Source organism: Petromyzon marinus, chromosome 49, assembly GCF_048934315.1.
Source record: "Petromyzon marinus isolate PM22_M1 ecotype Great Lakes invasive population chromosome 49, UKy_Petmar_22M1.pri1.0, whole genome shotgun sequence".
Lineage (NCBI taxonomy): Eukaryota > Metazoa > Chordata > Hyperoartia > Petromyzontiformes > Petromyzontidae > Petromyzon > Petromyzon marinus.
This window is the reverse complement of record NC_133715.1, coordinates 10,895,911-10,914,048: the sequence shown is the minus strand read 5'-3', so window position 1 is coordinate 10,914,048 and position 18,138 is coordinate 10,895,911.

Below are 18,138 nucleotides of genomic sequence, written 5' to 3'. Positions count from 1 at the left end.
TGTGTCTCTCTGTGTGTGTGTTCGTGTGTCTCTGTGTGTGTGTTCGTGTGTCTCTGTGTGTGTGTTCGTGTGTCTCTGTGTGTGTGTTCGTGTCTGTGTGTGTGTGTTCGTGTGTCTCTGTGTGTGTGTTCGTGTCTGTGTGTGTGTCTCTGTGTGTGTGTTCGTGTGTCTCTGTGTGTGTGTTCGTGTGTCTGTGTGTGTGTGTTCGTGTGTCTCTGTGTGTGTGTTCGTGTGTCTCTCGGTGTGTGTGTCTCTGTGTGTTCGTGTGTCTCTGTGTGTGTGTGTCTAGTGGGGAGCGGTGGTGCACGGGTTCGATTTCCGCTCACGGCCAACACCAGTGACAATTATACTAACGGGTCCTGGGACTCCCCTAAGTCGACTCAGCCTCAAATTGAGTACTGTACCTGGTAAGTGTCTAAACATCATTGCCATGAGGGAGACAAAGGCGGCCGAGTGTGGTTCTGGCCACCCACTCCCTCGCGTGATGTGCCGATCTTCATCGCTGCACGCTAACACCACTTGCCCCATCAATCTGCTAAGGCTGTTACGGGGGAACTTACCTTTATTGGCCGGATAGAGGGGAGCTAAACGGGCGCGGCATGTGCTAGATAAGACAGGGGCTGATGTGGTAGAGGAGGATGTTGAGCTGATCGGATTCCCCGATGACAAGGACCAGCGGTGTCACCATCCGCCTCTACGGAGGCGTCTCTAACGTCACTGGCGAGCGATATTATAGCCGCTCCTGCAACTCTCTCCTAAGTCGACTCAGCCTTCAAACAAGTGCCCGGTGCTGTGTGTGTCAAACAACAACTCGGCACTGGGGAAATAAAGGCGGTCGTGGCTGGCTCTGGCCACAGCATTCCGCGTGTACACCGCCTCGGCCTTCGGAGGTGCTACTCGCACTTGCCTCACCAGATTGCAAATGCCTACATGGGGGGGGGGGGGGGTCTTTGTAGCTGTTGCGTCTGTGTGTGTGCAGTACGCATTGTTGAGACATCAGCCTCGCGTACACCCCTATTCAACGGAATATAAGATGCACTGTTTTTACCCCCCCCCCCCCATCAAACATCTAAACAACTAAACAAAACCACCAAAAAAACCCCCAAAACACCATTCTAAACCGGTAGATGTTTGTGCGTCGTGACCACATTCGTTCATTCAACTTTGTCGAAGAGCGGGGCAACAGCTCTGACGGTTGCCGTCTTCCTTGGCGGAGCGTCTTCTGAGTCGTGAGAACGCGGCCATGGGCCTCCACGTCTCTCCCACAGGGCTGCGTGCTGCTTCTGCGTGTACCCGGCACTCACGTGGATTAATAACAGCGAGTGCTGCTGCTGCTGCGCATTGCTCAGAGGTGCACGACCGCCGCAACTGCGACTGAGTTGCGTCTGGGGCGTCCGTACATCGTGAGACGAATGCGGCTTACAGCACTGGATCTCTGGCACACTCGTGGTGGCGATTGTTGCATCGGACGACAAGCGGTGGGCCTCCGAAGGCATTCGTCCAGCAGGGGATTGACCACGGCCGACGGTGATGATTACACGAGGGGGTCTTTTACATGGCATGTTTATTCTGCAGTTGCTCTATGTATGTTGAACGACGTCGTCGACCGTGCTAATCGGAGGTGTGTCAATAAGTCATTGCAGGGCTGCGCCTCTAACTTGTCTAACTGCTGGGCGGGCGACGGCGGCTGGGCGCAGTGGCCATGGCACAGCGCGCTCCTCGTGAGGTTCGCTCGGTGACTGGCTCCCATTCCTGCCAGCGGCGAACATCAGTGGCGAGAGAGAGAGATCTGAATCCCTCCTCCGCTTCACAAACCCGCAGTGGTCAGCGAACTGTGGAACAAACTCAAACGCCGACACGGCATTCATCTACAAGTGGGTTGAAGACGTGTTGTTAATTGGTGTTATTGGAAATGTGACTTTAACACGAGGGCGATTTATCTCCATTTGTTTCACGGCCCTCGTCTCCACGAGCCACGTCGCACTCGTGAGGAGGTGTCCAGTTTAAAGGGCACAGAGGGTCCACGCCCTTGTACAACATCGATCACTCAAGCTTGATTTGAAGCTTTCGTGACTGCAGGAAAGCTTCAAAGTTTGACTGTAGGAGTTAGACACGGGAGGGGGAGGAGGAGTTTGGCTGTAGGAGTTAGACACGGGAGGGGGAGGAGGAGTTTGGCTGTAGGAGTTAGACACGGGAGGGGAAGGAGTTTGGCTGTAGGAGTTAGACACTGGAGGGGGAGGGGAAGGAGGAGTTTGGCTGTAGGAGTTAGACACGGGAGGGGAAGGAGGAGTTTGGCTGTAGGAGTTAGACACGGGAGGGGGAGGAGGAGTTTGGCTGTAGGAGTTAGACACGGGAGGAGAGGGGGAGGAGTTTGGCTGTAGGAGTTAGACACGGGAGGAGAGGGGGAGGAGTTTGGCTGTAGGAGTTAGACACGGGAGGGGAAGGAGGAGTTTGGCTGTAGGAGTTAGACACGGGGGGGGGGGGGGGAGTTTGGCTGTAGGAGTTAGACACGGGAGGGAGGGGGGGAGTTTGGCTGTAGGGGTTAGGCACCGGATGGCCTCGTGAACAAATCTCTGATGGTGGCCCGAGGGTTTGCAGAGTACCTTGGTCTCGGAGAAAACAATGTCACGTGTTATCAATGTCACGTGTGCCCACAGCGTGGAAACGATGATCCGCCACCGCCGAGGTGTTGGTTCTGCCGTGTTTCAAATCCGCTTTGTGCTCGCGAACCCGGTCTGAGACACGTCGCTTCGTTTCACCAATGTAACTGCTGCCGCAGACACAACTCAGCTTATAGACACCAGGACATTGCATGTCCGGAATCACATCCTTCACCGATGGGATCAAATCACGGATTTTGTGTACTGTATTGAACCGAACTTGGATCTTGTCTTTGTTTAAGATTTTGGCAATCCTTTTGGTAACCCCTACTATGTATGGTACGGTGATGGTTTTGATTGGGTCCTCAGATGGTTCTCTACCCATGGTTGGGGATGCAGCTTTGCGGATTGTGCGGTCAGAATATCCATTCTTCCTGAGAGCCTGACATACGTGTTCAAGCTCACTGGCTAGGTGGTGCTGGTCGGACATGCAACGGGTCCTATGGTGTAGTGTTTTGATGAGGGAATTCTTCTGGGCTGGATGGTGGTGGGAGTCAGGCTTTAGATAGGCATCCGTGTGGGTGGCTTTCCTATAGACAGTGTCTCAACGAGCCATCAGGTCTCATCTCGATCAAAAAATCCAGGAATGGTAGCTTGCCATCATTTTCCACTTCCATGGTGAATTTGATAGACGGGTTTATGGAACTGATGTGGTTGACAAATTGGTATTGTGCCATCCAGCCATGTGGCCAGATGACAAACGTGTCATCTACGTATCTCTTCCACAAGGAAGGACGTCGGGTGGATGTCTGGATGGCATCTGTCTCAAATTTATCCATGTAAATATGATAGCCAAACCTGTAGCGAGCCTCCCCTAGGTCGACTCAGTCTTAAAAGTATGTCCTACCCGGCGCGGTATGTTAAACAACAAGGACGGCCCAGGGTGGCGTTCTGGCCACGCTAAGCCGAGGTCGACTTCCCCTTTAATAAGTATCCTACCTGGTGTGGTGGGTAATCATTAGTAACGGGAAGACAAAGACGGTCGGGCGTGGTTCTGGCCTCGCCACCGCAGGGTTGCCGTCTCGGACTCAATATGTACTCGCTAACAGCACTTACACCCTAGAGTCCATGTGTATAAACGGGAGCTATGTTGTAACTGTGTGTGAGTCTCGTGCTGGCCACCCGCCCTCGCCTGTGTCGTGTCAGCCTTAATAGGCGCTCGCTAACAGCACTCGTTTTAGCATTAAATCTAAATCAGGGCAGCGTGTGCCAAGTCGGAATGCCGCTGTGGTATAATCCCGTACAGGCTATACATTAACACAGTGCGGTGGAGCGGTGGCGCAGCAGTTAGCGCAATACGCGAACGAATGCGGCCACCTGAGCTCGATTCGTGGCCACTGTTAACGTCAGTGGCGAGTGATAATCTACACCGGGAGATGCGGTGGGGGGCTCCGGAAAATATTGCAGTGGAAAATTGTCAACACAGTTGCCATGAGACGCGTGTAAGGAGTGACCGGCCTCGTGTCGTGATGTGGCACGGACGCAATCTCTCTTATTAAAATCCTCGAGTTGATGGGCGGCGTTCGGGACTTGGCGAAAGTGATTGTTGTTCCTGGTGCTTCGCGTCAACTCCCCCTCGCAAGTCTCTGCACATTGCGGTGTTGCACGAGGCTCACACGCGGCGTGCTGCTCCCACCACCACCACAGCCATCGTCATCCCCTCTCGCGACGACCACGGAGCGAATGGCGATGAACTCGCGAGGCAAGTTGACCAAGTCAACCCAAGATATGACATTTGTCATCATGTTGACCTATATAGAGCCAACATGGAGTTCCTTTACAAATTTAGTAACTGTTAATTGGGAAGGATGAGACAGCTGCTTGTGTTGAAAATAGAGCCTCAAAGACGTTTACGGGAATCATGCAGTCCGATATACCCTTCAGCATGAACTTACACACCAAACCCAGATATATCGTATCGTACATGAATACGGGTCATACTATTCCTTTGTTTCAATCCACTGCTGGATGAGGGCCTCCCCACGCCGTGGGGGTCATGGGGGGGGGGGGGGGGGGGTGAGGCGGGGGGGGGGTATTATTAAACCATACTTCACCACGCTGGTCAATACGGGTTGGTGAAGGGAACGTTCAGGACTGGTTCAGGTATCACTGGACGCTGCCGGTGACTTTTGCATGAATGCACAGAAGGCGGTGTTTACTTTCCACACGAATGTACTGTATATGCTTTCTGTTGAACTTCTTTCGCGCCGTACGTAGCCAACCGTGCTCATCGAATCGGAGGTGCGATTAGCACGTGCCGTTGAGTGTTGTTTGAAACGTCTGGTATCTGCTATGGCGATGGGTAATCTCTCGTCGTTCACAGATTTTTACATGAGACTGGAAGTGTCGCTCTTGGACAATCGAGCTTCGTATTTGCAGCAGAAGTCGGTGGACCTCCCCAGGGGTCGGCAACCTGCGACTCTTCAAGGAGCGCTTCGTGACGATGTTTATTGTTTATTATCTAGCAGGGATCGCCGTCTCCTGCTTACGTGCATTGCGGCTCTTGAAATGTTGAGGTTTATATTTTTTTTACCGAATTCGATTAAAACGTCTCTTCCTGTTATTTTGCTTGCAGAGCTCTGATCTATGAGAAAGACTGAAGCGATGACACTGGTCTTGATGCCTTATTCTCTTTGTGTGTGTGTGTGTGTTTTTAAAATGTTACAGCCGGTGAGCTTTTACGCATGAGTTGACGTCGACTCTCAAAGCGGCCACTACACAATTCCACTCGAAGCTGCAGAGGCTGAACACTTTCCGACACACGCACGCGTGTTCACACAGACGTGTTCACACAGACGTGCGTGTTCACACAAAGATCAAAGATGTGTTAGTGTGTTTGTGTGTTGGTTTGTTGGTGTGTTGGTGTGTTGGTGTATTTGTGCGTTTGTATGTTTGTGTGTTGGTGTATTTGTGCGTTTGTGTGTTTGTGTTGGTGTGTTGGTTTGTGTTTGTGTACTTCACAGGAGCTCGCTAACAGCACTTGCTCCAACAGTCTGTGAAGGCTACACGGGGATCTTTGTTTCGTAGATCAGCAGCAATGTAGTGGTGAGAATGCTGCGCTATGAACCCGATGACCCGAGTTCGAATTCCCGCTCACGGCCAGTGGCGAATATCTGAACCGGTCCTGGGCCTCTTCTGGATCCACTTGGGCCTTCAACGAGCAGCTGGTGCCGGTGTGTGAACGTCAGCACTGGAGGCCCGGCATGGTGCTGGCAAGCGACCCCTCCGTGTGCCGCGCCAGGGGATTGCTGATGTCACGTGTGTCTGTGTGTGAACACGTGTGTGTGTGTGTGTGGGAGTGTTGGTACACTGCGCTACGAACCCGGCGAGCCGATTTCGAATCAATACCACGGCAATATTGCACAGTTCGCTCGTGAAGTCGGAGTCAGGTTTCGTAAACACGGCCACGTAAGTGTTCTCACATCAGTGCCGACAAGTTTGGGCCTCCCTTCGTTCAACTCAGCCTTAAATTAGGAATTGGAGACAAAGGTGGTCGGGGATTGCTGCTGGCGCCGTGCAAGTCTTCATGTGTGTATGTTGAACTTCTTTCGTGCCGTACATAGCAAACCCCGCTAATCGGAGGTGCAGGGGAAGGACAGCAAACTAAGCATAAAAAGCAACTGTAAAGAAATGAGTTTTCTATTTAGATTTAAAAGTGCATAACGCCAGTGGCTTCCTAATATCGGAAGGAAGAGCGTTCATAGCTGCTCGAGAAGAGCAGTTGTCCCAAGCAGTCTGTGTTCGGCTATCGCGGGGATCTTTGTCTTTGTTGGTCTTAGGGGGGGCAAATCCACGAAAAGTGTGGGCACAATCGTTAATGCACAGGGCGTGGGGCTGCGCGCACGCGTGACTGAGCGCTGTGTTGGATGTTGCTCGTGCTCGCGATGTTGTGTTCAGGCTGTCCTGCCAGGGGTGTCGCGTCTCGTGTTTTCTCAAGACGTCGTCACGGAGCGGTGCCCTCACAGAACCAGCTGAGGTTCTCTGATTCCATTTCTCAAGCATCTCCCCCCTCCTCTTTAACTTTTGAGAACTAAACCCTCAAATCAGCACGGAACGAATGTTAACTTGACTCGTTCGGTTTATCAAAACAAAAGAAAAATCCCATCCGTGTGCTTACATTATTTGGCAATCTTAGAAGTGTCTATTCGAAAATGCAACTGTGGCTATGTGTGTGTAAACACATATGAGGAGCGGTGGCACAGTTGTTAGCGCATTTCTGTTACAAGCCTGGCCACTCCAGAGTCCCATTCCTGACTGCACAGTACATACGGCGCAAAAGAAGTTCAACATACATACTTGCCTGAACCGGCCGTCGGCCCACCTTAACCGATCCGCACGAGACCAGCGTGGTGGTGAAGTATGGTTAAACACAGAGGAGGGGGGGGGGTCCCACCTTGGGGAGGCAGGAGTGAGGGTGACCACACTTTGCAACGTGTACGAGTTCAATCCTTGGTTAGGGGTGGGGGTTTGACTCAGCTCATCACCCTCCAGGGTCGATAAAATGAATGTTTATTTGCGGAGAAGTGAAACATCGATTGCTCTATGGATAAAGCCGCCCCCGCCAAAAGAATGTGGAATTTACATCACTGGCTCTGCAGGGCTGTTTGAGCCGAAATGAAATCTGACTTTTGTTGACCAAGCAATCCACCACGACCGTATTGGTCGATGCAATATCTCGTTGATTCAACAACTTAATCGACGAATCGTCCCAACTCGAGACTAAACAAACACGTGACTTTGCAATTGGCCCGTAACGGCTCAAGTGCTCGGTTCGAGCGGGGTGAGTGAGGGGTGACTTGGAGCAGCCTGCAGCGGTGTGCACTCCGTTCGCAGCAGGAGGTGGGAGTATCCCAAGGAATTTAAGGGAGGATATCCGTATTTATTGATGCATATTGCTGATAATGTATAAACCCACGGAACTTTGATGTCTGCCCACTAATTTAAACCCGGGCGCATACCCGATTTCTCTGAGCGTGTACGAATTACGGACAAATCACACGCGGCCGCTCGCTGGAACAGTTCGCCCCCGCGATTACGCCGTCCGATTGCTTGTTTGCGCACTTTTGAAAGCGAATGATCACATGGAGTGAATCGAATGCAGCTCTCTCCGCTTAATTATCGCTCGAGGCTCCGCGACGTGGCACCATTCTGTGATGCCATGGCCTACATCTGCTACCGTTTCACCCATTTCGTGAGAACAACTTTAAATCGACAAACAAAATGTGTTTGCTTGTTAAGCCCTTTCTAGATCCACTGCTGGATGGTGATGAGTTTGTGTGTGTTATGGATTTTTTTGCGTGAATTGGGCCCCTATAATGTGAATAGGGTGCTCTTGCCAATGAGATTTGGCAACCCAGCAGCATTCAACAAGACTACCCCTGCTGATCTGATGAGACCCAGAAAGTCGAAATTGGTTCAGTTTGATCGCTTAAATAAACGCTGTTTGATATCGGCCTGGAAAGCCAACAGGTTGGTGGGCTGGACGCTTGACCGCCATTTATGTGTGGAGACAGAACAGGATTATTTTGGAATGCAAGTTACTTTAACCCATAATGCTCCACAGAAAACGCTCAATAAAAAAAATATCTGTAAATGCCGAGAACACCAATCGTTAATGATAAATTAGTGTATCGCGGAAACCAGTTTCCTCTCGGTGGAATTTTGTCCAACTCTTCCACACTGACCGTACGTCTTGGAAGAGGTGGCCAGGACCCACACTTTATCCGACCACACGCGATTTGCCGATCGACTATGGGTGTACACAATCGCAGTTCTGGATGGACAGAGGCGGGAGGATATAAAATCGATCTTGCAGCATTGTTTCATCTGGCGCGCTGGGAGAAGGGAAGCCCAGGCTGATGACCACTGCACCACGACAGAGGGCCCCCTGTGCCCGCTCCAAGGCGGGGCCGGCTACCTGCAGCTCCTGAGCCGCGCGTGGCTCGTGAAGGACAGCTTCTTGACGTCATTCATTCAGGACCACCGTAGCCTATTCACATGGCATTGCGGCTCTTGAAATATTGCAGGTTTTTTACCGTGTTAGAAAAATGTCTCTTCTTTTAATTTTGGTTGTCGGCCCGTGGTCTCAGGAGTTTCAATCGCTGGCGTTCTTGGTCGACTTCTGGTTGGCAACAATCCTGAACTGTTGACGACTTTGACCCGAGGAGGAAAAAAATAACAGACGCCACTGTCAAGGCTTGGACAGCGTGGATTAATAATTCATGAGTGGAGTGACTGACTGCAACTCCCCACGCTTTAACAAAAAAACAAATTGCTGATGCGATAATTAATATGGCCGGGCTCGAAATCTTAATCTATTTCTGTCTGTTTCTCATGCGAGCGCCCCCCATGTCCCATCGTGCCATGTGGCGTTGCACATGCTGTTGTTACTACGCACGTACCACATTTTATTGCATTTTAAAAAAAGTGTAATTGTGACAGTTAAGGGCCTCGAAGGATGACGAGGTTTTACGGAGGAGGCATTCGTCCGCTAGTGATGTCTGTAGATGATAAATGTTGGTGATTGCAGTAGACTTGCTTGGTATTGCAGTGCACACGAGTCTAACCAACTAATACATTTAACACGTAGTAGGCTTTCGCGACCAATATTATGATTCATTATAGATTTTGTTTCGGTCAGATCGCCAAAAAAATGTGTATCGTACACCCTCCTCCGCCCGACACAGCCAAGTAATAAAGTTGCAAATGTAACAAACTGCCTGTTACATTTGCAATAAAAACACGGGCTGATAATGAAAATATAGCATTGGTATTCTTCCAATTGATGGAGCATGTATGTACTGTATGTTAAACTTCCTTCGCACCGTACGTAGCCAACCATGCTAATCGGATGTGGGTGAAAGCAACTTCCATTGGTAGGGAATTTGATTGCTGGCCCCGGCTATCGTAAGTGGAGAGTAACATCTGAACGGGCCCCAGGCCGCCCCACATCTGAACGGGCCCCAGCCGCCCTGCATCTGAACGGGCCCCAGCCGTCCCACATCTGAACGGGCCCCAGGCTGCCACACATCTCAACGGGCCCCAGCTGCCACACATCTCAACGGGCCCCAGCCACCCCACATCTCAACGGGCCCCAGCCGCCCCAAATCTGAACGGGCTCCAGGCTGCCACACATCTGAACGGGCCCCAGGCTGCCACACATCTCAACAGACCCCAGCCGCCCCACATCTCAACGGGCCCCAGCCGCCCCACATCTGAACGGGCCCCAGGCCGCCCCACATCTCAACGGGCCCCAGCCGCCCCACATCTGAACGGGCCCCAGGCTGCCACACATCTCAACGGGCCCCAGGCTGCCACACATCTCAACAGACCCCAGCCGCCCCACATCTCAACGGGCCCCAGCCGCCCCACATCTGAACGGGCCCCAGGCCGCCCCACATCTCAACGGGCCCCAGCCGCCCCACATCTGAACGGGCCCCAGGCTGCCACATATCTCAACGGGCCCCAGCCGCCCCACATCTCAACGGGCTCCAGGCCGCCCCACATCTGAACGGGCCCCAGCCGCCCCACAGCTGTCCACCAACCTGCACTGACCGGCGTGATGAAGTATGGTCAAACGATCCAATGACAAACACGGCACAGCAGTGGATAAAAAAAAAACTTAAATCATTAACACGGGGTGTGTTCGCCAGAGTAATAGCAAATTTGTCAATTCAGTGACATACAAAGACAAAGATTTCCCGTATAGCCTTAACAGACTGTTGGGGCAAGTTCTGTCAGCGAGCACCTATGAAGACCGGCACGGCACACGAGGGGGTGGGTGGCCGGCACCACGCCCGGCCGCCTTTGTCTCCCTAGCGGCAATGTTTACACACCGCACCAGGTACTAATTTGAGGCTGAGTCGACCTAGCGGAGGCCCAAGACCGGTAAAGACAATCGTCACTGGTGTTGGCCGTGAGCGGAAATCAAACTCGGGTCGCCGGGATCGTAGCGCAGCGTAGCGCTAACCACTACACTACCGCTCCCCCCACACACACACGCACATAGACACAACCACGACAACATGCAGGCCAATTTAACAAAAAAAAAGTCAAAGCGATGCCTCTGCGCTACATGTAGTTAAGATATTACACGCATTTTTGCAAGCCCAGGCAATTGAAGATGATATGGGTAAAGGGCTTGGGTAATTATGCCACATTGTGATGGCTTATGCCTGCGGTGTGCGTGTGGATCGCTTTCCCCAGATTAACATTCCTTGGCTGCATATACGATCTTAGCAGCCCGGACTCAGCCGCCAGTGATTGTGATGTCGGATTAAAGTTGCGCGCAACCACTCCACCTCTTCTGTGTACCGCGACACTGATCGAGCTCGACGGCAGATGCAGAGGCCGTGCAGGGTCGAGGGTTCGAAGCGCTGCTCCTCAGCAGCAGAGCGAGCGTGGAGCAGGCGGGGGGGGGGGCCTTGCACCCCCACACCCCCGGTGGCCAAAGCTGCGAGTTGAGACCCCCTTGTATGTTTTTATGAAAATGCCTTCATTTACGTTCCACGCTTTATTTTAATTTAATTACAGCAGTATTGGGGCCCCACCTGACCGATTGCCGAACCCCTGAGCCGATAATTCACACTGCCCAACCGCGCGCGTGTGGCCGAGCGAGTTGAGAGGGCCGGGTGTGGGGGCCGACGACTGTCTGCTGCCGCGCTGCGCCGCGACCAATGGGGAGCGGAGAGCGGCAGGTGGCGAGTGGGGCCTGGGTCGGCCACTGAACGCCACGGAGGGTTCCTCTGCCCCAGCTCGTGAACCCCGCGAGCTTCTTTCCTCGATTTCAGAATAAGCAGCGGCACGCCTTGGACTCTGCCGTGACGACACGCCGGCTGAGAGGCACTGAGTGAGATGACACTGGGTGAGATGACACTGGGTGAGATGACACTGAGTGAGATGACACTGAGTGAGATGACACTGAGTGAGATGACACTGAGTGAGATGACACTGAGTGAGATGACACTGGGTGAGATGACACTGAGTGAGATGACACTGAGTGAGATGACACTGGGTGAGATGACACTGGGTGAGATGACACTGGGTGAGATGACACTGGGTGAGATGACACTGAGTGAGATGACACTGAGTGAGATGACACTGGGTGAGATGACACTGAGTGAGATGACACTGAGTGAGATGACACTGAGTGAGATGACACTGGGTGAGATGACACTGAGTGAGATGACACTGAGTGAGATGACACTGGGTGAGATGACACTGAGTGAGATGACACTCGGTTAGAGTACATAGGGCACCTGCACAGATGGGGAAATGTCACCGCTTCTTCGCTAAAAGGGGGTTTATCGCATCACGAGAGTCCAATGGTCAGAATCACAATCTGTATTTAGACTGCAGGAGGAATCCGATGAGCTATGAAGCTCTTTTTCACAGATGTCCAGTATGGGCAAGTCAGCGAGTTACAAGAGCAACGGAGGTCAAGGACTGGACGGAAGCAGCTGGGAATGGAGGAGAATGTGGGAGGCCTCTACCCAGCTGTGGGGAGTTGCCGGCTGACCACAACAAGTCTCGCTCTAGAGCGGCGCTCTTCTTCAGTGCAAGGCCCCGCGGGCTACTGGCGGCCCCTGGAGGCCTTTAGTGCGGCCCCCGACAAGACACAGCGAGTGGACACAAATGGTGTGGCGGTCCTCACACTGATGTCTTCATAATAGACGTTTTTGGGTTAGATCGCGTTATTTATAAATGTGTCGTAACCCTCCACCATTTATAAATAACGCGATCTAACCCAAAAACGTTTATTATGAATAATATCGGTCGCGAGAGCCTACGTGTTAAACTGATGACATCTTATTGGCGAAAGTGGCCCCCCTCTGAAAATTAGTGAAGACCACTGCTCAAAAGTAAGACCTCCTCTCCCTGTCGGGCAATGTGAGGGATGAACTTCGCGGATCCTGTTATTCTGCAGGTTTGTCCGCGAAAGTGCTCCATTTATCCGCGCAAAAATAAATCGAGGACGTTTGGAAGCCGTGAAGCAACGTGGGATGAGGTGTAGGCAAGAGTGATCACGGCTCAGAGGCAGACGAGGGCCGTGGATTGTATGAGGTTGTGCGGACTATACGGGTGCCGCACATGCTTACGATTCATGGGGAAAGAGGGCCATTGATATAGAGTTCAGCTGTTTGACACGCGATTGACTCATGGGTCAATGGCGCCCTCATTCGGATAAAGCGTGAGCTAAGTGCACCAAACGCCAATTCATTTTAGCGAGCACCGATTAAGGGCATCACCACAGCAGCGAATGGGCATGGCCAGAACCACTCCACTCACACCGGTCTGCCGTTGACTTTCATAATTTGCATACAGTGAGAGCGGTGTCCTTAATTGCAAGGCCCACGGACAACCGGCGGCCCTGGTGGCCTCCATTGCGGCCCCCGACAGTCCACATGGAGTGAGAACCACCCCCGTTGCAGGCGGCGTGGCGGCCCGCACGCTGATGATGCCTTCTCGACGACAGTGGCCCCCCTCGGGCTCCCTGAAAAATTAGTGAAGAACGTCGAGTTACAGGATCCATCTTCAGGTGGCAGTTCGGGGAGAGGTCCGTGCCAGGGTGCTGATAGCGGCGCACGGGGCACGGCAGCCCCGTGCGGTGAGGCGCGCGCCTCCTCCGCCTCCTCCGAGTGAGTTTGGGGTCACGCTCATCGGGCGTGGGCTTCGCCGTCACGACGCTCCCTCCGTTGTGCATAAATGTTGGTCACGGCGGTCCGCGACAATTTTCTCAACAACAGAACAGCCGCAGGACTCCTCCGCCGAGTGTCTGCTGCGCACTCTCTATCCACGTCGTGGCAGGCGCTGTCCGGGTGGCGCGTCGACGAGATTTAAGACATCGCCAATTTAAACAGAACAACATTTCTGCAACCTCGCCACGAAGTGAAACGAAGGATGACGCAACGTTCCGATCTGCACATCCGCGGGGGGGTGGGCTGCGATTTCACGTCGCCGGACGGACTCTCTGTGCGTGTGCGCGTCCGAAAGAGCCCCACGGTGTGTGGCATTAAAGGCGTCACGACGCAACTACGGGAGGCATCGCGGAGTCGACGTAGCGGGGAGATTCCTCCGGTGGCGGGGCACGTTTCAGTCGCTTCACTGTCTGCAAGTAAAAGTGCAGCTTGAGCCACTCGGCATTGGGAATACGTAAAAAAAACCCCACCCCAATTACAACCCTCTTGATGTTTGGATCGGTTTCAGTCGAGTTGACGACAAATCTCTTTGCGAACTATGCCCTGGAGTGTTAACGCAGCCAGTGGCGGGGGTATGGAGGGTGCAAGCGGTGCGACTGGGTCCCAGGCACCGCGCTATCAAGGGGCGGGGGTGACATTTGCCAGGTCGCCCTCTTGTATCGCTCGCACCGTGGAGCGACTGAACTTGACCTCTTTAACGGGGCCTCTCTCGCACCGAGGCCCCCCTTGTACGTACATCGTTGTCGTCCGATAAAACTGTAGAAGCGTGCAGTCCCCAATCATAATAATAATTAGGTTAATATAAAGCCGTATATTTTGTGCCATTTTGTTGACCTGTGTCTCGAAATGGCTGTCCGAACAGGTTCACGTTCATAATAAAGGTTTTTGGGTTAGATCGCGTTATTTATAAATGTGTCGTAACCCTCCACCATCCGACACGGCCAATCAGCAAAAAAAAAGTGTCACGTTGACAAAAGACAAATAATTCACTACTTTAGCCCACCGGTGTGTTGAGGAGTGAATCCACAACATTTACAGTTTGAGTACGACGTTTCGCTGGTAAATACATCCAGCATCATCGGGGTTCACGTTAAGTTAAAATGAAAACTTTGGAGGGGGTCAGGCAGTCCCCAATTCGGCGAGGGAAGGCATTCCACAAGCTTTGGGCCGTATAGAGATAAATAATGTATGGGCCGCAGGTGTTTGTGATCGCGCCTTGTGGGTGCGTTTAGCAATTGCCACCTGGGCCCATGCCAGCCAAAGAATCGCCACGGCACACCGCTCGTGTACAACCGCGTGCTTGATGTCCGATTACGTTCAGTTGACGCGTTTAGTCAGTTCACAAACAACACCGTCGTTCATTCAACGTCCGTGAGCACGATGCTAATTTCATAATTGTCAACCGCCACCAAAGTGAGAGTGCAAGAGGAGGGCCCCGGTTATCCGCCGTGCCACGGGGGACCGATATCGCTGGACCCTGTTATCCGCGAGGTCTTCCGCGATTGTTTACTCCACGTGTGTGAAAAAAGAGCTTCATAGCCCATCGGATTTCTCCAGGATAAATAACAGCTCCCGCGGATAATAGGAGTCACGGAAAATAGGTTCACGGATAATAGGAGTCACGAGTAATAGGTTTGCAGACAATAGGAGTCACGGGTAGTAGGTTCGCGGATAAGAGAAGCTCTGCTGTATGAACATTAAACATCCCCTTTTATTGTATTTGATCATACAGTGCACATACATTGTCGAATGCGTCCACTCCGCGCAAAGGAAACGCCACGTGCTTTTGTTTCAATGAGGGACAAACGACTCTAAATGTAGGAAAGAGTTGTAAAGGAATGGCCTCAATCCCCAGATAGATCACTGCATGGCTGAAATGTTAACTCGTTTTTGTCTCTTACATGGGACACAATGCGACCACTGAAGCAGCAGTAGGTTAATACAGTCTTATACATACATCTCTTAATTGTTTAAATACTCATGACTTTAAATAATTGGGACATGTTACAGATATAGCTTAAAGAGTAAAGCAGTTGGGCTCCCAAACGTGTTACTCATTACATTGGGGTAGAGCTCAATTAGTCAAGCAGCAGAGCTCCAAACCTTCAAGTTCCGAGTTCTAATCCAGGCCCGAGTTCTTTCAGCCTTTTCATCGTCACTGCCCTAACCACCTTCCCCAGACGAGGCTCAATTCAAGAGTGCGAATGGGCCCTGGCATAGCAACGTACAATTGACACCAATGCTGCACGACGTCTGATGGAGATGAGCAGCACCCTGTGTTTAAATGACCTAAACACCGCATACGTTTGTTAATGTGTATAATGGTTTATACATGTTTACAATTGTTTATAATTGTGCACCGTATTAGCATTCGTCATCACAGTCGTCTGTCGTTACGTTTGCTGGAGGAAGGCCTCTCGTGCCTCGACAGCCAGGAGGGAGGGGGTTGTTTGTCCATACTTCACCACGCACTTCCGCCACGGTGCAGTGGTGGGAGCAGTTGTCAACTCACTGCACTGTGAACCCCGGAGTTGTGAGTTAAAGTCCCCTGCCAGGGTTAACATCAGTGGCGAGCGAAACCTGCACCAAATCCTGGGCCACCACCACCGCCACTCCCCACCGCTTCCTTCAGTCTTCACGAGCCCACGCTGACCAGCGTGGTAACGTGAGGTCAACACAGCCTCCACGACCCGTACGGTGTGCGGGAGGCCTTCATCCACCAATGGAATTTGACGAATGCAGATACGCTCATGACACACCTATCATCGTTGAATGATTCCCATGGTGGCAGAGACAAATGTGAACATCCGGTGCAGAACGTGTGTGTATTGTCTGTGGTCGCTAACAGCACTTGCCCCGGCAGCATATGTAGGCAATACCGAAGGGGACCTTAATCTTTGTTCTACACACCCACATATATACACATATAAACCATATATGTATACACCCATACTATAGGCTGTACAATGCTGGCACTGAAATGCGTGTGTGCATCACATACCCAAGACAAGCTTAGTCACGCACGCACAAACTGTAATACTGCTGAAAAGTGCAAACCTGCTTTTGTCCATCACCACTCACGGAGCTAACTCCCTCATCAAGCTGCTTAGCCAAGTGGCCATGCCAACCAGCGTCAATTACAACCGATCCCGTCAATTGCCCCCCCCCCCCCCCCCCCGAACGCCCCGACTGAGCCGAGCACCTCCATCGTTGCGCGCACGGCAAAGAGGCGAAGGCGCAGCCTTGCAATCGCACCGCTCGGGTCACTGCTGGCGAAACGGAAGAGCCTGTGGGGAAGACGGAGCTCTAAGGCAGGCAACTCCTAGCACGCTGATTTTGGCCTACTCTTCCACGTTGGCCAGGCATATTGAAGAGATGGGAAGTGCCCCGCACCGTTAGCACACCGCCGCACGTGACGCTGCCGATCATCAGCTCGCCGCCGTGGGCTCAGACCGCTGGGTTGGGGCCGGGGATTGACGAATCTTGCACCGTTGTATCGACCGCCACATTGGGCGGCTGGGCGGGCGACGTCTGCCTGGATTGCGAGTCGAGTGTGCGAACTGTAACACGTCACTGTGGCAGCATCCCCGCTGGATGTATTTCACAAAACCACCTCCAGTGTCATGTCATGTATTGCAGATCAATCGTGATCATCCCGCAACGCAGCTGTCATGGTTACGCTGGAACCTTCGCTCGATACAGTGGCCGGTTCCATAAAAAATGAAATAGACCTCACCCTGCCATAGGAATGTGTAATTTTGACAAATTTCCAACGAGATTAGCAGTGGAGATGAGTTCTCGCTTCGTACTCTTTGGTTCTATTGGGTAAAGTCACGTAGGTGAAAATAAATCTAGAATTCTCGCTTCGTGTTCAGAAAGCATTAGAAGGAGGCTTTCAAACCGAGCGCAACAAGGCGATTGACATTTTAATCGGCGCGCACTGCCTTGCGATGCCATGTGCACGCGAAGCACGTGGAGACAGACAAAGAGGAATAAATTAAAGCTCAAAGGTTCTTAAAGAAGCACGGAGAGATGCAAGCTTGGCAGACAGTGGAGTACATGGTCTCGAGAACATAATCAGGGTCAAAGACGTCATTTGGACTGTTCAGAAAAGTGAGTGGCTCAGCGAGGACACGTGAATATGTAAGGAATGATGGCCCGTGGCCGAGATATACTCGTGCGCGGCAGCCAAAGGAGTAATCGCGCCAAAGAGCACGTCCACCGCGGAGATGGAGCGAAGAGATTGGGGCTCCTGTGCAGGCGCTACCGGGGGATTGTCGCATCGCGGCATCGCGAAGGATGACGGCGTCTTGGGGATGATGTCGAGTTTGCACGTGTGTCTTATTGCAAGTTTGAGTCATTTATTTTACCGGCGCGTCTTCTATGGATCAGTGCTGCAACACCAACCCGGGGGGTATTGAACTTGCCAGGGGAAATGTACGACTTCAACTCGATTTTTTTAGTAAGTTATGAAACGGGATATGAGTGGAAATTTCCACACGAAGTGATGATGAAATTGAGTAATTTTCTGTGTGTAGATAAATAATGTTTTGTTAAAATAAAACACAGAGCTAACCACTTATTTGCCAAGCAGGGGAGTGTCATTGGTGATTGTGTAAGCTAGGCCCTTAAAGTATGTTAGGTAAAGGTAGGTGTTGCCATTACTTTACTACTATAATGACCCAAGAATGTCTGTGTGTCCCGCGTGTGACGTCCTCCACATGGACACCCCCCCTCATTAATAATCATGAGCGGGTGACGTCCTCCACATGGACCACCCC